The following is a 9682-nucleotide window of genomic DNA, read 5'->3' on the forward strand; positions in this document are numbered from 1 at the left end:
GTAGACATTTAAATGTTAAAGGTCCATCATTGAGTTTCTAACTGATGTAAGTTCTCCCCTGCCAAGTTAAGTTATCCAAGCCTACTTTTAAAAACCTGATATGTTTTGATTACATACCCAGAAAATCAGTGAGATCCTATTAAATTGATTAGACTTAAGAAACGTATTTTGTAAAGTAGATAATTATAAAGTTCAAAGAAAATATGGTAATAGTCAATTAAAAGTGGGACTAAGTTACCATATTCAATCTTAATTAATTTATTTTCACTTTATTGTTATCACTATTATTATTTGAGAAAGAGTCTTGTTAAGTAGATCTGGCTGGCCTTGACATTACTATCTTCATGAGATGAGTTCCAGTGTTAGGGTAATCCTCTTCCTTGGCCTTCAAGTGCTGGGATTAAAGGTGTGTGCCACCATGCCAAACTCCAATTTTAATTGAAATAAAACATAGGTAGCCACATGTGAACAGGACAGATTTCCTGTATCCCACCGAAAAGTCGGCTTCAGACAGTGAAAGTGAGAAGAAAATGAACTAAAACGTGCTTATACATAAATAAGCAAAAGCCATAGATCATAATCATAGCACTTTATTAGAGGACATAAATAAATGTGAAGACATATTACTACTGCATCTTAGATGTGGGGCTGTTTCAAATGTCACATTTTTTCCTAATTGAAATACATATATAATTCAATTCCTCTCAAAATTCTAACATAGTAATTTCAGACACATGACAGCTAATTTTGACTTATGCCTTCTTCAGTTGTTCTAGTTTAAGTTTGCATACTAGAAATCTCAATTGCGTTACCAAGTCAGACGTGACTATGTTGGGCCACAGAACCACAGAAGTGTCTACGTAGATAATAAGTGGAGTCAGGACCATGTGGCCTTACCTTAGTCACTTCATCAGGACATAAGGTTACGAGGGGAAACTCCATCTCTTTCCCAAAGACGTAGCTGGAAAATGAATAGTTATATTCTCATATCAAGGTGAAAACTGAACTTATTTAAATTATATGGGACTGGGGATAAAGCACGCATAGTCCCTGGCACTGAATACAAGCCTTTGCCCACACCTGTAGTCTCAGTTTTTCAGGAGACCGAGAAGTAGGATTACAAGCTCACAATCAGCCAGAGCTATGTACCAAAACTCTGCCTCAAGATAAAATTCAATGGACTGGGGTGTGGCTCGTGAGATACCGAGCTAGGAAAGAAACAGGAGCCCTCACAGTCACAGCATGCAAGGACTGTGGTGTAAGTGATTGTGATTTTGATGGCAAAGGAAGGCAGCAAGCCACATGGAAGTGACAGATGCAAATTTATCAGCGGCCATCACTTTACAGAACACATTGTCAGAGCAGTAAGTGGCAACATCTCTTTAACCTCATACAAGAATCGAGAGTCCTTTAAGGTTAGGGAAGTGATCGGAAGTGCAAACAGCGTTGGCACATGTTTTCTAGTTGGATAACCAAGCAGCTGTTGTCTTGAATTCAGCACAGACTTCAGTCAACCTGCAGTGTCATTTCTCCGTTTCCTGGAATACACCTTGGGACTGTATCCAGTCCTGAAGAATGAGTCCTTGTCTGTCCTGAGAACTCCTGCATTGTATTGCTCCTGTGAAGATCTAAAATGTAACAATTTTCAGTCCGCTGTGATTCATCCCAGTGTCTGTTAATAAGCCCGAGGAGAATTTGGTACCACCCAGTGACCATTAATCATCGCAATTAGCTTTGACATTCCTCAGTGTTTCATCCCTTAGTCCACAGAGAATTTTCACAACACATTCTGCAATGGTGTTAGCATTAAAATAGGTAAGCGGCTTAGAAATGTCTGCTTCTTTTTAACAGTCGCTCACCTGTCTTAAGTCAGCTAATGTGTCTTGTAGGTGACGCTACCTTCCACCAGAGGTCTCTAGCTCACTGATGACTGTATCTACAGACTGCTAACTCTCTGCTGTCCCACACAGTAGCTATTGGCTGTCCGTGGCTATCTAAGTTTTATTGAGATCAAATGAAATAAAAATTCAGCTCCTCGGTTGCCTTACCACATTTTAAGTGCTCTGTAGCCATGTGGGGTTTTTGGCTCCCACACTGGATAGAACAGATAACCCACTGCTTCGATCGCTGCAGAAACTGAGTGTGCAGAGTACCATACACTATATATATAGAGTGTGCTATACATCTAAGAAGAAGTCAAGGGTGGGAAGTTGCGCCCTGTGTAAGACCGATAGACACAGAAGGATGCGAAACCTTCCTGGGGCTGAACTTGCTTCTAGATCAAATGAGTGCAGGTTCAGGTGTTCTCTGAGACCTAAGGCACTGGGGCCCACCTGGCAAGTACAGAGCCCAGTGCAAGCTTCTTATCATCTCTGGCCCAGGCAAGAGGTTGCCATGTCCCTGGATCACGATGACAGTGTTCCCTGATGTCCCGATAAACTCAAAGTCACAGGAAACCATGACTTTCAGGAAGGTGGTGATAAAGCGAACTGGCCAATTGTTTAGAAAGCCACGTTAGAAGACTTTGGCCAGCTCTAATGTTAATGTAATTTTCTATTTTTATTTAATTGGGTCCTTTAAGGGTGATAAGGATCTAATTCCTAATTGTTACTTTATCGTACTACTTCAGTTAGAATATTCCAAAATAACACCATGACTGCATTTCGAGTGTTGTGGTCATCGACATACAGATCATCGTTTCCCCCTTGTAAGAAACCATTCCTCAAAGGGGATGGCACTTTAAAAAAACAACTTTTTATTGATTTTTTTGACTTTCACATCATGCACCCCAATCTGCCCTCTGCCCTTTGCAACCGTTTAACACATTTAAAAGAATCTTGCAGTGAGTCATTGGTCTGGTTTGAGGCCTCTGGCTTCTGCTACATTATTAGTACTAAATCCTCACCAGGACTCCTCTTGGATGTCTTGTTGTTGCCCTGTGTCATGGAGATCCCACAGCTTTGGTTCTGCAGGACCGGCCCTTCATGTGCTCCAGCGGTTCATAGATGGGGTGGATGTGGTGGGCCAGCTCATCTTGGCCTGGGTGATAGCTGAATTGGTTGATATACCAGCTCTCCTGAGACTGTGCCACTGGGCTAGCTCTCCCACTCTGTCCAGTTGAGGGCTGGGGCCAGCTTGCATGAACGCTGTGGCTCGTGAGAGGTGGGGCCAGCTCCGTGAAGCCCTCCAATATCAACATGGCCTCGGGCCTCGGCCCAGCCCAGGGATGACTGTGTAGCCTTTGGTGGTAACATGGGCCACTGACATTGACACAGGCACAGATCATTGCTTGTTGTAGGGACCCAGACACAAACATAGCCTTCAGCAGCAGCATTGGAGGGACAGGGGGCGGAGGGCTATCCACATGAACTCCAGTCTCTGTCCTAGGTATGAAAGATTTGAAGAACTTGAACTTTTAAATTACTTTTTTTTTTTTTAAAGAAAAAGGTTTAGTTTCTCCTGTGTCTGCTTCTCTCGAAGTCTAGGTATTTTTGAGCCTCTTTTCTCTTGCAGGTGGGATCCAGTCTTCAGTATGTGGACCAGGTTGCTGTGTTTTATGACTCACCATTATCACTCGTAGTGGCCCGGCTATGGGGGAGTCAATCACAGAATTGAGTTGAAGGAGGAGAACGCGGGGAGAAGGAAGCAGATGAAAACGCAAACTGTGGTCAGAAGTGTTCAGTGGTGCTTCCAGGTGCTTTGTTAGCAGGAATTAAAAAAAAAATATATAAAACTTTACACAACCCCACCTGAATTCTTTCAACTACAATGATGCAGAGAAAATCCACGCTAATTATGAGCAGGAACATTATCTATTAATATGTTAATGAAGCAGGCTTGCTAATGGTGAAAGACCTGAATTTTAATAAAATCTTAAGAGCTCCTTGATTACGTGTTTGTTAGTCGATCTGATCATTTAAAATTATCTCTAGGTGGCTTCGTGCGGAATAAAACCTGTATTAGCACTGTATTCTAAACAGGCCTTAATGAAGCAGGTGAGGGTACCATCTGTGACATAAACACTGGCAGCCAGAAATTCACTTCAAAAGAAATGGAAACTAGTCAACAGGAAACGTGTTATCATACCTGCCAGTAACAGCCTTCAATGTCGGTAATTTATTTATGCATTTGCTTGCTAATTTTCTCAAACATATTTGCTTGTGAAAATAATGTTCGATTGAATTAATGGATACTGCCTTTCAATGTTGGAAGAGTTATTTTTCATTTTTTTTTAAAAAAAAATCTTCTAGTGTCCTGTTTGACAACATCCCACACACAAATGAAAGCTTTTTATCCCAACCAATCTTAGGTATCTTTTGAGGAAGACAGGAGATACCACCTATCCAAGTCACCCAGAGGTGGCGTAGGGGCATCATAGGTGTGCCTCTGAATGGATGTGATCGGCTTCTGTTTTCTCTGAGATGATCTCAGCATCAAAGTCTCCAGTAGTCCGCATCTGCATCTGTAGAAGGTGGGGGAAGGCACTTGGCATCCTTCATTTTGCATATTACAATCATAAGGCTTTGATTAGGGGATGAGGTTAGACTGAGATCCGGAATACCTAGAGAGCAGAGCAAAACCCTCTGATGTAAGACATGCGTCCGTGTAAGCCTGGGCATGCAGGGGTGGATGGGTCCAGAACCTTGTGTTCAAGGGCTTTCCTGTGGTCTAGCTGTGGCTCTTCCCCGTTCTGAAAGAGCAGGTTACAACAGGGCTAAGTTAGGGTAGTTACATTAACACTGGAAGCCCTGACTTGGTGCTCAAGATCCCACATGTAGATGACTTCGGGCCCCTATACTAAAATGAGCGCAGAATAAAGCAAAGGAAGTCGGTCGTATGGAAGGAGGAAGAGCTGGGGCCTCTGTTCCTAACTTGTGATGCACAGATTTGAAGAGAGTCTGGAGAGATGGGTCACAGCTGGAAGTCACTTACGAAGACAGTACCTGGTCTGAGAAATCACCTGCTTCTTCCTTAGTGACTTCCTTCCTGCAGGTAACCATCCATATTCATTAGACTTATTTATTTCCCAGGGTATATTCATCTGATAGGTTCAAATTAACCTAATATTCACTAATCATTACAAATTGTAGTGAGTGGTTGCTTACATTTTGGTACTGTATCTTTCTGGGATTTTCCAGGTCGCCCACCCTCCCCTTTTTAAGCTCAACATGAAACAACTTCAGACAACTGGTCAGCTAAACCGGGTCTATCTGGGCTCCCGTTGAGTTTCTTTGATGGCATGCTGCCCTCTAGAGGTTGAAGACGGAGAAGTCAAGGAGGGAGTGGTCTGCTGTCCTGACTTTGCTTAACAAAGATTCAGTCTTCATCAAATTGCATTTCGACTCTAGAAAAAAAAAAATCGTAGAAAATATTAGCTATTTTTAAAGGTCTTAAATAAGGTAACATCGGGCCAACAGATCTGCCCCACCCACACATGTACACATACCTTCCTTATTTACTCCCTCCTTCCCTTCCTACTTCTTCAGGTTTTTAAAGATTTGCCAAGTAAGAGCAAGGAGTGTAGAGCATTTGGCTAGCTTTCATGAGACCCTGGGTACCACTTCCAGCGCCTCAAAATAAAATAAACAAACAAGACATTAAAACACATCAATACAAATCTGCCACAGGGAAGAGAGTGAGAAAAATGTACACCTACCCAAAGCTTCCTACGTAGGGCAGCAACCTCAGCCCTCACCAGTCTTTGCATGTGCTGCCATACTTAACTCTCACCTCACTTTTATAAAGATATTAAAGACCACAACAGAGAAAACTGCAAAGCCTATATTTGGCTCAGCAATTAAGAGCACTGACTGCTCTTCCAGAGGTCCTGAGTTCAATTCCCAGCAACCACATGGTGGCTCACAACCATTTGTAATGGGCATCTGCTGCCCTCTTCTGGTGTGTCTGAAGACACTACAGTGTACTCACAGACATGAACTAAATAAAATCTTTTTAAAAAGTGTTAGTGGAGAGTAGTTAAGGTAGAAAAATCACAGACCAGAGAACTCTTGGAGTAACAAACATGGCAGCTGTACAGTGCCCAGCAGATATATTACAGCATCACAGAATCTCAGAAGTGAAAAGAACTGTGTGACCTAGGCTTGTAACCTATTGAAGATGCACAAACCTGTGTCTAAAACCCCCAAACGGTTTGCAGGGTCTTACCTACATGACATTCCCTGGAATCCGTCCTTATCTTGATATCCATCCATGCTCCTTCTGGCAGGTGTTGGAGATTTGAGGGCAAATATTTATACTTAGATGGGATTTTCCTAAATTGTGTTCTTCAGGGAAGAACACCACTCCCACCCTCGACCTGGTACTGGCCACCCTCCCCACTACTGTTCCTAGTACACCCTCAGAGTGCAGGAGGGCCAGCGTGATCGTTCTGTGATGATGGGGTGATGTCATTAGTGAGTTCCACAGTTTCTGGAATGTCTCCTGGCCATGGGGAAGAACAGTGCCGAGAAAGCTGTAATCAAGAGAAAATTTAGAAGTGTGGAGTCTCCTTCTTTTGTAAAAGAAACTAAAAGAGAAAGATAAAAATCTACCATTTAATAGTCAAAGTTTTCTTGGAGAGTGGCAAGTGGCTTGTGAATAGAAGTTGCCTTAAAAACATGGTATATATTAGCCTGGTGGTGTATATGTACCTATGAAAGAAATGTAGGGGGCGTTGTTTTAGTTACCATGATTACATAGCCACTTCCCCTGCTGGCTAGCCTAGTGTATCCTGCAGCAATTTCAGGCCAAATTTCTGGGCCAGAACTCAATTAAAATTCCCTGGAAGTTTGAGGATATGACTCAGTTGGTAAAACCTTTGCACTGTGAACGTAAGAGCATGGATTGGATGCCCAGAACCCATGTAAAATGCCATACCTGTACTCCCAGGGATAGAAAAGGGAGAGACAGTGGGTCCTTGGAGGCTCGTGGGTTAGCTAGCTGGATCTGGATCTAGATCTGGATCTAGGCTATTGAGGTATTCTTTCTCAAACAAAAAATCTAGTGAGGACTGATACCTTTGTGGGTTGCACACTTGAGAACACAAATACACACAGACCCTCCACCACCTCCTCCTTCACCACCATCAACACCTTCACCACCACTACCATCACCACCTCCATCCACCATCACCATCACATCATGACACCACACAAAGTGCACTGTAATTCCTTAGAAACCCCCCATCACCTCTTGTTCCTTTGCAGATGTTTGAGTAACTTCTTTTTCCATGTCAAGGTTTTGGTTTTTCCCCCATTGAAGATTTCTTTCTCAGATCCTCAGATCCTGCTTAATACATTTCTTTCTCTTTCTCTGGAAAATATGGCTCATAAGATAGAACCAGACAAGTAATGATGTCAGGTCTAAAGCCAAAAATAAAAATGAAAAGAATCTTTATAAGTGTTATTTGCTCCTTGACAACACTGGGTTTCTCGTGACTCATGTTCTCTCAAGCACAGTCATTTCATCCTTACTGTAAAATCACTGGGAGGTGAGAGCATTCACTGACACCCATGGCTATGCTAACTTGTTTGGGCAAAAAGAGCTAAAAGATCCAGAGTGAAATTTTTGAGATAAAATCTCCCATGAGAATACAGTGTTTTCTTTCTTCCCCTGGAAAGAAATTTGGTTCTAATTCAAGGTGAGGAGTGATGAATCACCTCCCCAGGTCCACCTGAGTCAACCACCCAGCAAAGTGTTGGAGAACTGAGGAAGTTATCAAGCCAATGTCCCAGCTCTGGCTTCTGCTTGTCCCAGAGCTACTTGGGTTCTCTCACTTACAAGCATTCAGACCATGTCCCTTGAAAGACGGCCTTGTGTTTGGAGTCACAATACAGAAGTGAATATGAGGTATCATTTATGTGGTCTCTGTCCTTGTGACAAGTGAGAGAAGTGAATGACAAGACATGGAAGTGTGGCCGGAGCCACGACAGAGTGCTGAGTGTCCTGTGGAGTCTGGGTGTGACCCTCAGAGCTGACGGAATTGGAGATGGTGAGGAAACCTAAGAGGCATGTGTCTGAATCAAGGTGGGAAGGATCCTGTGATGTGAGAACAGGCATGAGCAGGCTGAGGAGGCTCATGATTAAGAGATCTAGGAGAATTAAATGCTGGGTGTGGAGGCAGAGGCAGATGGACTTCTATGAGAATAAGGCCATCCTGGTCTACATAGTGACCTCCTAGCCAGCCAGCACTGCATAGTGAGACCCTCATCTCAAAATAAAAAAAAAAAGAACCAGGGAAATTTAGTATATCTGCCACTACTGGGAGTGATAAAGGGATAGGACTAATAGCTGTATTTTAACTATTAGGAAGTTAGGATTTGATTCTATGCATTCTAAGTAGCCACTTGCTGGGTTTTCTTTTTCTTTTATCCTTTCTTTTTTTTTAATCTTTATTAACTTGAGTATGTCTTATTTACATTTCGATTGTTATTCCCCTTCCCGGTTTCCGGGCCAACATCCCCCTAACCTCTCCCCCTCCCCTTCTATATGGGCTTCCCCTCCCCATCCTCCCCCATTACCACCCTCCCCACAACAATCACGTTCACTGGGGGTCCAGCCTTGGCAGGACCAAGGGCTTCCCCTTCCACTGGTGCTCTTACTAGGCTATTCATTGCTACCTATGAGGTTGGAGCCCAGGGTCAGTCCATGTATAGTCTTTGGGTAGTGGCTTAGTCCCTGGAAGCTCTTGTTGCTTGGCATTGTTGTTCATATGGGGTCTCGAGCCCCTTCAAGCTCTTCCAGTCCTTTCTCTGATTCCTTCAACGGGGGTCCCATTCTCAGTTCAGTGGTTTGGTGCTGGCATTCACCTATATATTTGCTGCATTCTGGGTGTGTCTCTCAGGAGGGATCTACATCCGGTTCCTGTCTGCCTGCACTTCTTTGCTTCATCCATTTTATCTAGTTTGGTGGCTGTATATGTATGGGCCACATGTAGGGCAGGCTCTGAATGGGTGTTCCTTCTGCCTCTGTTCTAAACTTTGCCTCCCTATTCCCTTCCAAGGGTATTCTTATTCCCCTTTTAAAGAAGGAGTGAATCATTCACATTTTGGTCATCCTTCTTGACTTTCATGTGTTCTGTGCATCTAGGGTAATTCAAGCATTTGGGCTAATAGCCACTTATCAATGAGTACATACCATGTGTGTTTTTCTGTGATTGGGTTAGCTCACTCAGGATGATATTTTCCAGTTCCCTCCATTTGCCTATGAATTTCATAAAGTCGTTGTTTTTGATAGCTGAGTAATATTCCATTGTGCAGATGTACCACATTTTCTGTATCCATTCCTCTGTTGAAGGGCATCTGGGTTCTTTCCAGCTTCTGGCTATTATATATAAGGCTGCTATGAACATAGTGGAGCACGTGTCTTTGTTAGATGTTGGGACATCTTTTGGGTATATGCCCAAGAGAGGTATAGCTGGGTCCTCAGGTAGTTCAATGTCCAATTTTCTGAGGAACCTCCAGACTGATTTCCAGAATGGTTGTACTTTGGGTTTTCAGTATGAAAAAAAACCCAGCAATATAATTTACATCATATAAACAACACTGATGTGTATGTGTGTGGAGGAGAGAAGTAAAATTCGAAGCAGAGAGGAGATAGTCACAATCCAGCTGAGAAGGAAAGGTGACCCATTCACTGCTGTTCTCTGAAGCTCAGCCTCTAAACTCACATCTGGACCAAACAC

This window comes from Rattus rattus, chromosome 7, assembly GCF_011064425.1.
Source record: "Rattus rattus isolate New Zealand chromosome 7, Rrattus_CSIRO_v1, whole genome shotgun sequence".
NCBI classification, from domain to species: Eukaryota; Metazoa; Chordata; class Mammalia; order Rodentia; family Muridae; genus Rattus; species Rattus rattus.